The 14,213-nt window shown below is 43.1% G+C and overlaps 1 pseudogene; it reads left to right on the plus strand.

The window, feature by feature from the left end:
• The window catches only part of LOC128118730 (pecanex-like protein 4), a 70,486-nt pseudogene extending 57,292 nt beyond the window's left edge, over positions 1 to 13,194 (plus strand).
• The last annotated feature ends 1,019 nt before the right edge of the window (positions 13,195 to 14,213 follow it).

A 14,213-nucleotide genomic window follows, 5' to 3' on the forward strand; every position in this document is an offset into this window, starting at 1 on the left:
TAAAAAAAAAATCCGACGGCTGGATGAAGCTCAGGCCCAGGTCCAGTTCCCTGTGACCCCGCTGTCTCTCTGATCCTTGCCACCTTATTCTCTTGTTTAATGGAGGAGGCTCCCGGCCAGGAAAATTAGAGCAGCTCGTAGCATGTAAGTGCGCGTGCTAGGGACAGCTGTGAGCAAGAGTGCAGCACATCCTATGACTTCTAAACCGACGCCTGGCACACACACAAATGGAATTCAAGATGTTCACAAAGCTGGATTTGAACGTCACACCTGGTATTTCAGTCAAATAATAATAATAATAATAATAATAATAATAATAGTAATAGCTTTTGAGGTCTACAAGTCTCTGGGAGTGCGACTGGCACATTTCCTACCCACTTAACAGTCGGAGGCACTAATCTGGAAAATACTTCTAACTGAAAAACCCGAACTTGTCATGTTGATGGAAGGACAATGTATTGCCCCTCTTCCTCTTCAAAGACTCTTTGGGGACCTTCTCTCCTGTCACCTTCCCAGTGTAGAAGTGGGAGAGCTTGGGGATTTTTTTTTTTTTTTTTTAAGGATTGAGAGCAGAAAACAACAGCCACATGGCATCTTTCCTAACATTCCTAACGATAAAACATTGAGCATGGTAATGGGAAATTCAGTTTATTGGTGTTTAAACTCTAACAGGAGGATGTCCTCTGGGTTGAGAAAAAGAGGGCGATTTTGGGGTCAGGCAGGTGCTGTGTGTATCAGCTTGTCGGGTGTCCAGTTGGTGACCTTTATCAGATGGGCTACAACACCAAGTGCTTGGCAGGTCATCCCATCAGCGATAAATCTGTGCTGAGAAGTTTCTCTCCCAAATGCAAACTTGTCTTCTCTTTTCGTGTTATCTGAGGCTTCATCCTCATCAAAAACTGGTGTGATTTTAGTAGCTGTGTCTCCCGTGGTCATTTTTCTGTAAGCTACTGGGGATATTATTAGAGATAATAATTTAGAAATTTTGTCAGTATCAGAGCTACATAAGATCTGTAATTTAAGTTACTTGAAAATGTGGCATATTGGGGGAGAGGTGTTTTTGTTTGGTTTGTTCTTGTTGTTGTGATAAAAATAATTGGCTAATGTAACTCAAGGGAGGAACGCTTGCTTTGGCTCACACTTTGAAGGAATACAGTCCATCACAGCGAGGAAGGCATGGCAGCAGGCAGCTTGGTACCACTGTGGCAGGGTGTTCTGGTACTCCACTTCCTTCCATACCAGGGAAGCAGGAAACTGAGTTCAGGCAGAAGCAGAGCCATCCTATAAAGCCTTCAGGCCAGCCTCCAGGGACCTACTTCCTCCAACAAGGCCACATCCTCAAAGATCCATAGTCTTCCCACCAGCTGAGGACCAAGAGTTCAAACACCCGAGCCCATGGAAAACCTTTCACATCCAAGGCATGCCATGGTGATGCCTTGCTTGTTCTCTCTTACAACAGGTCCACCGCTTCCTGTGTTCACTTCCATCCGGTGGAAATGTGAATTTTCAGCATACCCCACCATCCAAATAGGGTGTTCTCCATAGGATCTATATTTCCTGACTTCTGCGTCACTCTTCCTTGTGTTGCCATTGTTTATTGGTTGTTTTGCTTCCAATCTTGCTAACGTGACTCACTCAGCAAGCGTGTGATGTAACCGGCACAATAATAGAGGGTGTAATTGGGGAGGGGGACATGGGCTGCTGAGGCACATCCAGTAACCCTCATGGAATGGAACCCTTCAAAAATGGGGTCCCAGGCAAAAGGACACAAAAGCACCCACCACAAAAAGGAGCCTATATCAAACAGAGCTAAATAAAAATTACATCATGGTAGTTTTGCTGTCCGTCACCCACAGTCCTGTTTCTGAGCTTTCTGTGACAAAGGGTGTTTGTTCTAAGCTCAGTCTTAAGCGCTGCGATAAGAACTTGAATTTTGTGCTGGTCCCTGGTTGGTCTATGTGTCAATAAGCCCTTTATTGTTTTTCCCTAGTAGCTTTGCCATTTCTCTGGATGTAAAGTCGTACTTCTGCGGCCACAGCTAGCCTAGCACAGTTCCGGGAATGCAGTGAGAACTCCATCAGGCTATGACCAGAACAGAGCAGGAGGACAGACGTCATCCCCATGTCAAGGGCTACTTAATGATCCAAAGAAACTGCACAGATGCTCCTGTTCTTACGGGCAGTGAATGTCAAAAAAGATGAGGTGCTCCCTATCTGTTGGCATGAATAACTGTGCCACCCTGGACCTCGGCCAAGCAGAAAAGCATCACCCAGTGTGGTCAGAACCATAGACAAAAATAATCCTTCATAACATTTTTTAAAATTGAAACCAGGGACCGGAAAGATAACTCAGCTGTTAAGAGCCTCGCCACATGATCATAAATTCTGGAAGTCAGATCCCAGCACCTACAGAATAAGTGAGGCATCCTGAAAACACCTTAACTCCAGCTTCCAGAAACCGGACACCCTCTGCTGGTCTCCACCTGTTCGCAGTGAGGCACACCTACACGCATGTGTGCATGCCCCATGTGCACATACACGCACAGATAGATGATAGATAGATAGATAGATAGATAGATAGATAGATAGATAGATAGACAGATAGATAGATAGATAGACAGGTAGATAGATAGATAGACAGGTAGATAGACAAATAGATGGTGATAGGTAGGTAGATGGACGCGAGATAGATAGATAGATAGATAGATAGATAGATAGATAGATAGACAGACAGACAGATAGATAGATAGATAACTTCAGAATGTTGAAAGAAAAGGTACCAAATCTAAGAAAGTGGAATTTGATCAATACAAGCTGAGTTCTTACTAAATACATTGAAAAATGCTGGCGTCTGCCTGAGGATTTGGGAATAAAAGTGCTGAATAGGTAAGCACACTTAGGGATTTTTTTTAAACACTCAACCGACACTGAGATCCACAGGCCATTAATTATTCACTTCTGAACCACCTCCTTTCAACACAACCTCAGACACCTCGGACACCAGGCATAGGATAAAATCTTCTACTTTTGTTATCGCATGGAACTGGGTAATTCCCGAAAGGAAAGCCGAGGCTCCACCAGCTGAGAAGTGCTGGCGAGGGCATGTCCTGAGGGACGGACCAGACCAAGCTCTCTGGTTAGCAGGTGAGAACACTGAGGCCCCTGTGCCTTCAGAGACTCCATCCCTGTTGTTACCCTGAACCTGGGGCCTGGCCATTCCGCCAAGTGAGTCTCTTGAGTCACAACCCAGGCATGCATTCCATTACATAGAATAAATAGTGACTTAATTTATTAGCTACACAAAAATTTAATAGAAGCTTTTTAGAGAAGCTTGGGAACAATCCACATTTTTTTTTCTGTCCTTCTAAACAAAATCCCTCATTTTCTAAGTACATGCTAGAGACCTTTGAAATGATCCTCTGCAAATTATTTTGGACAGAACCTGTGAAGTGCTCTGCCTATGGAGGTTTCTCTCCATCTCTGGTGTCCGGGGTTCACTGTCCATCCCTTCTTAGAAAGGGGTTCAGCAGCTCCAGCACCTCAGGGGACTCTGGGCTTCTTCACCCACACTCCTCTCTAATTCCCACCTGGATGCCTACAGATTTGAAGGCACGGGATGAGGGATGAGGAGGCAGGGAGATTGGCAGCTGAAGTACCAGCCAAAGAACACAGAGTTCTAGCCTGGCTTAGGACCCAGGCAAGACTGCAACTGAAGGCTTATTCTTCTACTTCCTACCTAGGCCCTGCAGACCAGAGTCTTAATCTCTGCCCTCCCCACTTACAATGTTGTGGCTCTAAATGTTCATATGAAGATGAAATGAACTGAAACCACTGCCATGACTATTTCCCAGAACTGAAGGTGAATGTGGTATCAATTGGACAAGATCCGGAGTCACTTAGGAGACAGACTTCTCTAGAGAGACTAACGTCTCTAGAAATGTTTAACTAATGAAGAAAAAGCCCACCCTGACTACGGGCAGCGCCATTCCATGGGCTGATGTCCCGGGCTGAATAAAAAAGGAGAAAGCCAGCTGAGCAGTGTGCACCGTGGTCAGCTCTACTTCCTGACTTTGCGTGTGACCATGGGATGTGAACAGGCATTGTCACCATGCCTTCCCTGCTGTGAGGGACTGTACCCTGGAACCATAAACCAAAACAAATGCTTTTCTCATCACATTGCTCTTGTTGGATGCTTTGTCATAGCAATGAGACCACTAACACACCGGCCCGGGAAATGTATTTTGATGGCAAAGGAGATGAGAGGAACACCAGGACTGGCCGCCCTGAAATGTTGAGATAACCCCTCACCGGAAGCTGAGGGGCCATGACCTTGAGTCCCCTAGCCAGTTTGGCCCCTTCCGTCTCATTCCCTCCAACAACTAAGAACCAGATTCGAGGAAGACAGTACGTAGGTGGTGGGGAAGACACTTACCCCTCCTTCAGCGTCACGGGCCAGCACCGGTCATCAGCTGGTGCTCATCCCTGCCTGTGACATTACAAACAACTGCTGATGTTTGAAAAATATATTTTGTGGCATTCTATAATCTTAGGCACTAGAGCTGTACCCAGGGGACACAGCTAAGCACTTAGGGAACCTTGATGATGATTAAGAAAAAAATACTCTTCTCACTGAAAATAACCCTCACCAAGAGACCCTCCTTGAAGAACAGAATGCAGGCTGGGTTTTCCTCCCCAGTTACCTCGTTTCTGGATATCCTGTTGTAAAGTTTCCCACTTTCCACATGAACTCACTCACCCACAGGCCAAAAAAGGACTGCAAGTGGATGGTCAACAGAAAACAATCTTGATGGCATCTTTGGGGGTTCCTTGCGTCATAATTTCAGGCTAGGGCTTTTTTTAATGTTATATTTCTACTTCTTTTTTTCTCTTTTTTTACCCTACGGGTCCTTCGCATACATATTATGGCTTCCAGTTTTTCTCTCTTATGGGATTCCCGAGTGTGCCAACAAAGGTGTCCCTGTGCCTCTCGTGCCTCTGCTTGGCTTCTTTTCCTTCTGTTTGTTATATCTCATTTTATGGTATCTTATTTTATTTTATTATTTTCATCCCCTAGCAGCCTGTTTGTTGTCCAGTGAGAGACAGAAAGGGAGTGGATTCAGATGGGAGGGGAGGGGAGGAGGAACTGGGAGGGGTAGAGGGAGAGGAAACCATAATCAGGATATGTTTTATGTGAGGGGAAAAAAATCTATTTTCAAATGAAGAAAAAAAATTTGAAGAAATGTGAGGGGAGCAAAGGGGGTGGGGCTGCAAATTCCAGTAGTTCTCAGCTGCAAGTCCCAGGAAGGAAGTCCACAAGACTTTTCCTGTTGAGGTCTGTATACACCCTTGAAGATAGAGTCCTAATTCCCTTTCTCTTGCTGTGATAAGCAAGAGAAAGCTCACTCAAGCAACTTCAGGGAGCAAAGGCATTCGTTTCATCTGGTCTCAGTCGGGGAGAAGTCAGGGAAGAAACCCAAGCAGGAATGCTGCCTGCCCGCTCACTCACAGACCTACGCTTAGCTAGTGTTCTTACACAGCAAAGGACCGCCTGTCTAAGGAATGGTGCCGCCCACAGAGGGCTGGGCCTTCCTGCATCAGGTTGGGTCACCCTACTCAAAATATCTGACTAAGAAAATTCCTCACAGTGATGGTGGTGGTGGTGGTGGTGCACACCTTTAATCCCCAAAACTCAGGAGGCAGAAGCAGGCAGATTTCTGAGTTCAAGGCCAGCCTGGTCTACAAGTGAGTTCCAGGACAACCAGAGCTACACAGAGAAATCCTATATCAGGAAGAAAAAGAAAATCCCTCATGGGAGGGCTCAGCAGCTTGAGTTTTAGCTCATTCCAGATGTTGTCAAGTTGACAACCAAGATCAGCCACCACATAGTTAATAATACCTATCTTATAAGATGATCGTAAAAATTGAATAAAACGTTATACATAGCATTAACACTCTCGCATATTGTAAAGACAATAATAAATGGTGGTCATTATCCCAAATGAATTTTTTAAATCTTTGCAAAAGATAAAAAAAATATACAGGCTTATTCTTCTGGTCATAATTGTGCCAGTTATTAAAATACTGGCTTTTGTCTTTAAATATTCATTTCTAGATTGGGCTTGAAAACATAGGCTGAACCTTGACCAAAGATGTTTTCATATCATTTCCTTGGAGAGATTGGAATACAGGCAGGAAAGATATTTGCAGTATTAATTGCCCCATGAAGAGCAAGACCCCAGATGTTACCTCAGCTGAGAACTGAGTTCCCATTCAGGGCCTTGCTCACAGAGTTCTAGAGAATGCCAATGCATTTGTGAACCAGGAAAAACTCAATAGGGAAAGTTCTGGACTTTTGAAACATGACTTTCCTAGAAGAACTTAGGAGGAGGGACTTTAGACCCAGAAAGGGATGCTGCCATGGATAGTAGATTCTCACGAGGAAAGTCCCAACACTGGATTAGTTTTACACACATACACACACACACACACACACACACACACACACACACAATCAATCAATCAATCAATCAATCAATCAATCAGTGCTTTCTTAGCATAGCAGGGGCCAGCTTCCGTGTGCTTCTATCTACTGTACCCTGAGCTGGCCACCCAGGAGGAAACCTTTGCTTTCTTTTCAATGCACACATACGATTTAGCATTTAAAACTAGCCTGTAATCCCAGCTACCTGAGACTCTAAGGGAGGAAGACCACAAATCAAAGGCTAGCCTAAGATACAGAAAGGGTTAGAGACCGTCCTGGGCAATGTAGCAAAGACCTGCCTCAAAATGAAGATTTTAAAAAAAAAGGACTGAAGAACTATCCACAATGTAGGGAGCTTTCTTAGCATGGATGAGGCCCTGTGTTTGATACTCAATACAAAAAAGTATAAATATGAAATAAAACCTGATGTAGATGCAGGCTTGACTACTGTTGTGGCTTGAATGTATAGTGTCCCTCGTAGGCTGTGGCTGTGAAAACTTTGGGACAATGACTAGCCTGGGGAACAGGCCATTAAGGGTATGCTTTCTACACATACACACACACACACACACACACACACACACACACACTAAATTAATTAGAATTTTTCAATTGTACAAAAAATATCTAATTGGGAGGAAGATACAGCTTAAAAATAAAAATGAGGGGCAATCATGAAAAAATTCTAATGTCCTTTGGAACATGTTTGTATTCCTCTAAAATGGAAAAATATTTTTAAAATCAAAAGCTTAAGATAAAAGAGTAATATTTTTTTAGTCATCACAAACTGTTAGCCAAGAACCTCCCAAATGAAAGGTAGTAGGTTTTAATGTGAAAAGGAAACTCTCTATATTTAACCATTTTTACATACAAAGTGGGACAGAAATTACATCAGATTCATCTTTAAACTGAGTGAACAATTTTTTAAGCCAGGCATATATTGGTATGTCTATAACACTTACAGTCCACTTAGGTGAATGCATGCCAGTTCCTTCATTTTTATGGCAGATTTAGAAGGGGAAATTATATAACCCTTAAACTAAGGGTGCAAATTTTTTCATACAATAAGTTGTTCAGCAGACCAACAAGATGGCTTGTTTGGTAAACACACTTGCCACCAACCCTGAGTCCCTGAGTTCTACCCCAGAGGCCTAAATGGTCAAAGGAAAGAACTGACTTCCCAAAGTTGTCCTTTGTCCTACACTCATACAACATGCATACATGCACAGGCACAAATAAATATTTTTTAAAGTTGGTCAGTGATTCAGAAAATTATACAAGATATTTAATAAAAAAAGGAAAACATCAATGCATGTGCTAGATAAATTCAAGAATGTCATGTTAGTGCAGGATTATACCTGCTTGATGCAAAATATGTGAGAAGCTTCCACCTGCTACCATGAACTAACTCACCATGCCTTCCCTTCTGTACACTGAGCTAGAGCAGTGGTGTATTACTGATATTAGCAAGACAATTCCACATAATTTATCTGGCAATCAAGACAGGTTTATTTCTGAGATAACTTGCATACATCCAATAGGGGTTGGTTACAGGATCAGGGAGAAATGAGGTACCATCCAGCGGAGAACCCTGGTTTGGTGTCCCATCCAGCTTCCAGGCACCTGCACTCATGTGTACATACTCACACAGACATACACATGATTTAGAAATAAATCTTCAAAAGAAGGGTTCAAGACCAAGCTGGGCCACAAAGCAAGCCGCCATCTCAGAAAAAAGCAAAAATTTATTAAAAAACTATCAGTGAAGCTGAGTACAGAAAAGGCTGAGGCAGAAGGGATTGCCAGGAGCTGAGGCTGCCCTGGGCTGTTGAAGGAGACAGAAAAGGAGGGGAGGAAGGAAGGAAGCAAGCAAGAAAGGAAGGAAGGAAGGATGGAAGGAAGGAAAGAAGGAAGGATGGAGGGAAGGATATAAGGAAGGAAGGAAGGAGGGAGGGAGGGAGGGAGGGAAGGAAGGAAGGAAGGAAGGAAGGAAGGAAGGAAGGAAGGAAGGAAGGAAGGAAGGAAGGAGTCAGGGATAGAGGGAACCACACAGACCTAAGTATAAAACAAATTACAAAGCTCTTAGAAGAAAATAGATGATCTTAGATTAAACAATGGTTCTCAGATATCACGCGCGCGCGCACACACACACACACACACACACACACACACAAAAAAAAAAAAAAAAAAAAAAAAAAAAAAACACCAACAACTAATTTTAAAATAATTTGGACTTCACCAAAACTAAAACTTTTGACTTCATAAGAAGCTGTGGAGAAATGAAAGACAGCATCTGGAATGGCGGGGACACTTGCCAATCACAGGTCTGTGTGTAGTGAAAGACCCACAGGACATCCTGCTGCGTACTGCCTGATCCCTGTGGACAGCACTGTGTCCCTCCACTACCTGTAGGCTGAAGCCCCAAACTCTGATGTGATTAAGGTTAAAACGGGTCATAAGGGTGGGGCTTCAATGAGACAGGGCTCTTGTTCTTAGAAGAAGAGGGACCTCATAACCATTCCTCCCTCTCATCTCCTCCAGCATAGAGAAGTCATACGAAGACACACTATGGAGATTTGTTCTGCAAGCTGAGGAGAGAGACCTCATCAGAATCCAGCCCTGCTTGGATTTCCACCCTCCATGACTGTGAGGAAAAGAAATTCTGTTTAATTTGCCCAGCTTGTGGTATTCTGTTATGGTACATGCAATGATAAAAAAGCAATCTTCAGAAAGACACATGAAGTACAGTGCCATTTATTTTCAAAACAGACTCCAAAAATAATCCCCTACTAAAGATCTCTCTCTGTGTCTCTGTCTCTCTGTCTCTCTATCTCTCTGTCTCTCTCTGTCTCTGTCTCTGTCTCTCTGTCTCTCTCTCTCTCTCTCTCAATGTTTGTAAAACTGATAGTTGTATTTGGATGGAAAAATGCAATCAAGATGATGATGGACATTTCAGCGTTACCTGATTTTTTTGTTAATATTCTCAGGGAGAATCTGTTCACATACTATTTATTAAATATAGTTCTTAACTCAGGCTGTAGCTATTCTTCTCTTCTTTGTCCTCATGAGCAACTGGGCCATATTTGAGGTTTTATGAACACTAAACATGTATTGTCTATGCAACATCTAAAAACACCTTGAAGGATCAAGGTTGCATTTACTAGTTCTGGTTATACCAAACACACAATAAAACTGACTATCTTAAGAATCCACAGAACAGCCAGTCCCAGGAAACTTGACAAAAGGTAAGAGAGATCTTATTCTGGATAGGTAGGTAGGTCAGTAAGGTAGACAGACAGACAGATAGATAGATATGTGGGTGTGGGGATGAATGAATAGAGGGGAGGTGTAGACGAATTTCTAAACAGTCTTATTCAATAAGAAACACGGAGCCAAATACAGAGTTGAAGCCAAAGGGATCAGAGCAAGAGCCACCTAGCTTTAGCTTACCACCAGCAGTAGCTTCCCCCGAGAGAGAGGGACCTTCTATGTCCGACTTGTGTTTTTATTGCTTTCCTGTTCTGCTTTCTCATTGGCTCTAAGCCCAGCCACATGACTTCCTTGTCACTGCCTATCTATACAGACCTCCTGGTCTCTATGGTTGGTACTGGGATTAAAGGCTCATGTCACCACGCTTGGCTGTGTCCTTGACCACACGGAGACTCTGCCTGCCATGTGAACAGATTAAGGGCATGGGCTACCACTGCCTGACTGCTGTCCCTGGCTCGCTATGACCTCTGATCTCCAGGCAAACTTTATTTATTAACATACAAATAAAATCACATTTCAGCACAATTAAAATATCACCACGGGGAGGAGGGGGCCTAGATGGATGAATACACATGACAGTCTTTGTCTGTATGTGTTAAAATATGCATCACACTATAGCTCATAACTCATTGCCAGTGGGACCAGGCTAGCATCAGATAGGAAAACTCCTTATGTTTGCACAGCACGTTTACAAAGGCAGTTGGCTGGCCATGAGGCGGTGTGAACTGCACGTCCACTCAGAACACGACCAATGTTTCTGCCCTTGAGACTCACACTTAGGTCCAATATTCTGTGGAAATCAAGCCTAGAATGAGGGACTTATTTTTTATGAATGTTTTAGGTTAGCACACAGTGTAATGAGTTTCATATCCACGTCATTATAGCTTTGTGGTTCTTTCCTCTCCCACGCTGCCCTCACCTGCTTGCTGCTCCCTCTGGGTGGCTTCCTTCCTTCACTGAGATATGCCCGCCTCATCCTCTGCTTTCTTATCGCATTATCCATTGCTTTCTCTTTTCCCATTTCCCCTAACACTGTTGCCTCCCCTCTAATGAGCCCCCTTTAGATGCACTAATACACACATATATCATTTAAGCTAGGTTCCACTTATCTTTCTGACTTATTTCACTTAACATGATGATTTCCATTTGCATCCATTTTCCTGAAAACACCATGACTTCCCTTTTCTTTAAGACTCTTGAGGGACATCTAAGCTGGCTCCACTTTCTGACTGGAGCAAGAGTCTTCTCCTGCAAGCCTTATGCCAGCTCTTCACTTAAGGAGTCTTCCTTTCTAGATACCCATTACAGACACCGACATGATTTGTTTACATGGCCATCTGCCTCTAGAGTTCTACACTGAAGTCTTTTAATTATGGGCTGTGCAGCAATTCTCAAGAGTCCATGTTTAGACATCTTCTAAAAACATCAATAACACACATGATTAAACATTTTGTCTCTTCAGCAGGCTCTTCCCCATCAGACCATGGAGCAAACTGTGGCCAGGATTTAGGAATAACAAAAGTAACAACATTTTCTTACTGTTAGTAGTTTTATGACTACAGACAGAAAACAAAGGGACCCACAGGTGATGTGAATCAAAGGAGTTGGTATCTTGGGTTCCAAAAGTATCTTGCTTAGTTAGGATCTATAAGGACAAGAGGATTCCTTCCAAAGATGGCCACCTGGAACCAAAGCCAGCCCATATCTTGGTCCTGTACTTACCCCTGACATGAGCATGGTCAGATACGCCTGCCTCACAAGAGAAACTTACATTCACGTGTTCTTGTCCTATGACCACTCGTGGTACAGAGAGAAAATGTCATAGAAACCATGCTATCCCAGGATGCCCTGTGCCAAGTCAAGGCTTGCTCTTATGTGCTATCAGAGTCAACCTACTTCTAACTGGGCCTCTGAATTCTAGGGGTTAGTCGGTCTCCTCCAGAGAGAGCTGGCATTGACTCCTGCAAACACAATTTATAGTTTGCAAATCATGTCAAGTTTGTTGAGATTACAGAGACTGGTTGACCTTCTCCCACTCACTGTGCGTCCATGTTCTTATTTCAACCTCTTGAGTACCCCACGAGACAGGCATTACCTGTGGTCTAATTCAGAACTCAAAGTTAGATCACACACATTTTTTTTTTTTTTTTTTTGGTTTTTCGAGACAGGGTTTCTCTGTGTAGCTTTGCGCCTTTCCTGGAACTCACTTGGTAGCCCAGGCTAGCCTCGAACTCACAGAGATCGCCTGGCTCTGCCTCCCGAGTGCTGGGATTAAAAGCGTGTGTCACCACCACCTGGCGATCATACACATTTCAAAGCCAAGCTCCTAACTGCAATCTGATACGTTCCCCCAGATGTTCAAGCCACAGATGTTTATCAATAATTTTTCAGGACTCCCCTCTCCCTTTAGAATATTTTTAAATTAGTAGGCATCATATGCATTTAGCCCACTGTGTCAGTAGGTTCAACATCCACAAATTCAAATAACCACAGGTAGAAAACACTTAGGCAGTTGATGTTAGACATGGAAATGGGAGTGGTCCTGGAGGCCTCTGGGTAATGATGAATCAGCCAGCATCAGATAGAGCATCCAACAGAGTTCTCTGAGGGAGATATGGTTTCATGATGCACTCACATTGCCTCTCCCCTCCAGTGAGTCCAGATACTGCTGATTATGAAAAAGATGTGACTTTTAGACAATCCTGAGTGGGAAGTATGAGTAGTCCAGATGTCCTTGTGCTGAACAATTACAAACAGGACTTCCTGCTGGAGCGCTTTCCACAAACTGTTCTTGGAGACCTTCAACTCAAACTAGGCTATGGAGCCCCTCCTTACATTATGTGTTCATCAAACTGTCCTTTTGCTGATGCCATGGGCCTTAGGTGGAACAAGAACACTTTCATACCAACCAGGCATCATGAGTGACAACTTGGCGGTGGCAGCTCTTTCAGGCAGACAGATGGTGTTTACTGCATCTGTTATCCGGTTCACAGGTGTGTATGACAAGAGCCAATCAGTGGTGGCACAAAAAGGGTGATAACCAGAGAAATTTTAGCGGAGGAAGATAAGTACAAATTTACAGGTTGTGCTGGTGCTGAAACCATCAAATTTATGATTCCTGGCCAAATACAGTGTGTGTGTGTGTGTGTGTGTGTGTGTGTGTGTGTGTGTGTGTGTGTGTGTGTGTGTGTTTCCCCAACAGAACTTGTCATTCTGTTCTCGCTGGGTTGGTATGTGGTCTTAGAACATGGTATCTGCTCTTAGACAGAATAACCATGCTGTATGGCTGTCTGGGGGAACTGATTCACTATTTGTATTCATTAACTGTAAGCCTCGCCACAGAGACTGCAATTTCCCAAACCCAGAATACTTATGAAATCATCCCTCTCATAAAGATACTTCATATTATTTTTCTTTGTTTCTGTGGATTTTGCACACAGGTAAAAACTTAGTGAATACTTAATAGCATGCTTTGTTTTTAAGTGTACCTGGAGAGAGAGTTCTTCTTAGTGTTGACAAATGATGAATCAGTGAATTAAGACCAAACTACTGGGGTACTTAGGTTAGGTTGATGATTAATCTTTTAGGAATGAACTCTATAAAATATTCATATTATAAAGAAGTAATTAAGTCTTGCTGAAGACTCCAAAGATAATAAAAAACACTTTTTTTAAAGACAAATCATCTTTTTAGTCATGTTTCACTTTTTAAAAGGAAATCCTCAAACAATTGCATTTGGAAATCTGGCAAATCTGTGGTCCTAGCACTCAGGAGATGGAAGCCAGAGGGGCACAGGTTCAAGGCCAGCTGGGGCCTACGAAGAGTTCAAGGTCACACTAGTCTCCATAGTGGCTGCACCAGTTTGCACTCCCACTAGCCAGGAGTTCCTCTTTCCCCAAATCCTTGATAGCATGTGCTGTCCTTCGTCTTATTGATCTTGCCTGTTCTAATCAGGGTAAGATGGAATCTTAATTTTATTTTGCATTTCCCTGAAGGCTAAGGGTGTCGAACATTTTAAAAATGTTTCTCAACCATTTGTGTTTCATATCTTGAGAATTCTGTTTAGTTCTATAGTCCATTTTTGATTGGGTTATTTATTTTTTATTTTTTAGTTCTTTATATATTCTGGATACTAATTCTCTATCAGATATAGAATGGGGAAAGAATTGTTTCCCACTCTGTAGACCACCACTTGGCTCAGATGATGGTGTCGTTTGCCGAGAAGGGGAAGTGGACACAAAGTCCTACCCCTATCCAAAAAGCTGTTTGCAGTTTCCTACTGGGAAAGGGGAAATAAGTTTTATTCAATGGGGTATCACGGGTATTTCAACCACACTCCAATACAGGCGCCATGCCCAGAACAGTTGACCAACACAAATGGACCAACACAAAAACACATGTTTTGGGGGCTTTGGGGGGGGAGTTGTTTCTTTTATTGTTGTTGTTTTAGTATTTTTTGTCTT

Source organism: Peromyscus californicus, unplaced genomic scaffold (assembly GCF_007827085.1).
Source record: "Peromyscus californicus insignis strain IS unplaced genomic scaffold, ASM782708v3 Scaffold_22__1_contigs__length_63687245, whole genome shotgun sequence".
Classification (NCBI taxonomy): Eukaryota; Metazoa; Chordata; class Mammalia; order Rodentia; family Cricetidae; genus Peromyscus; species Peromyscus californicus.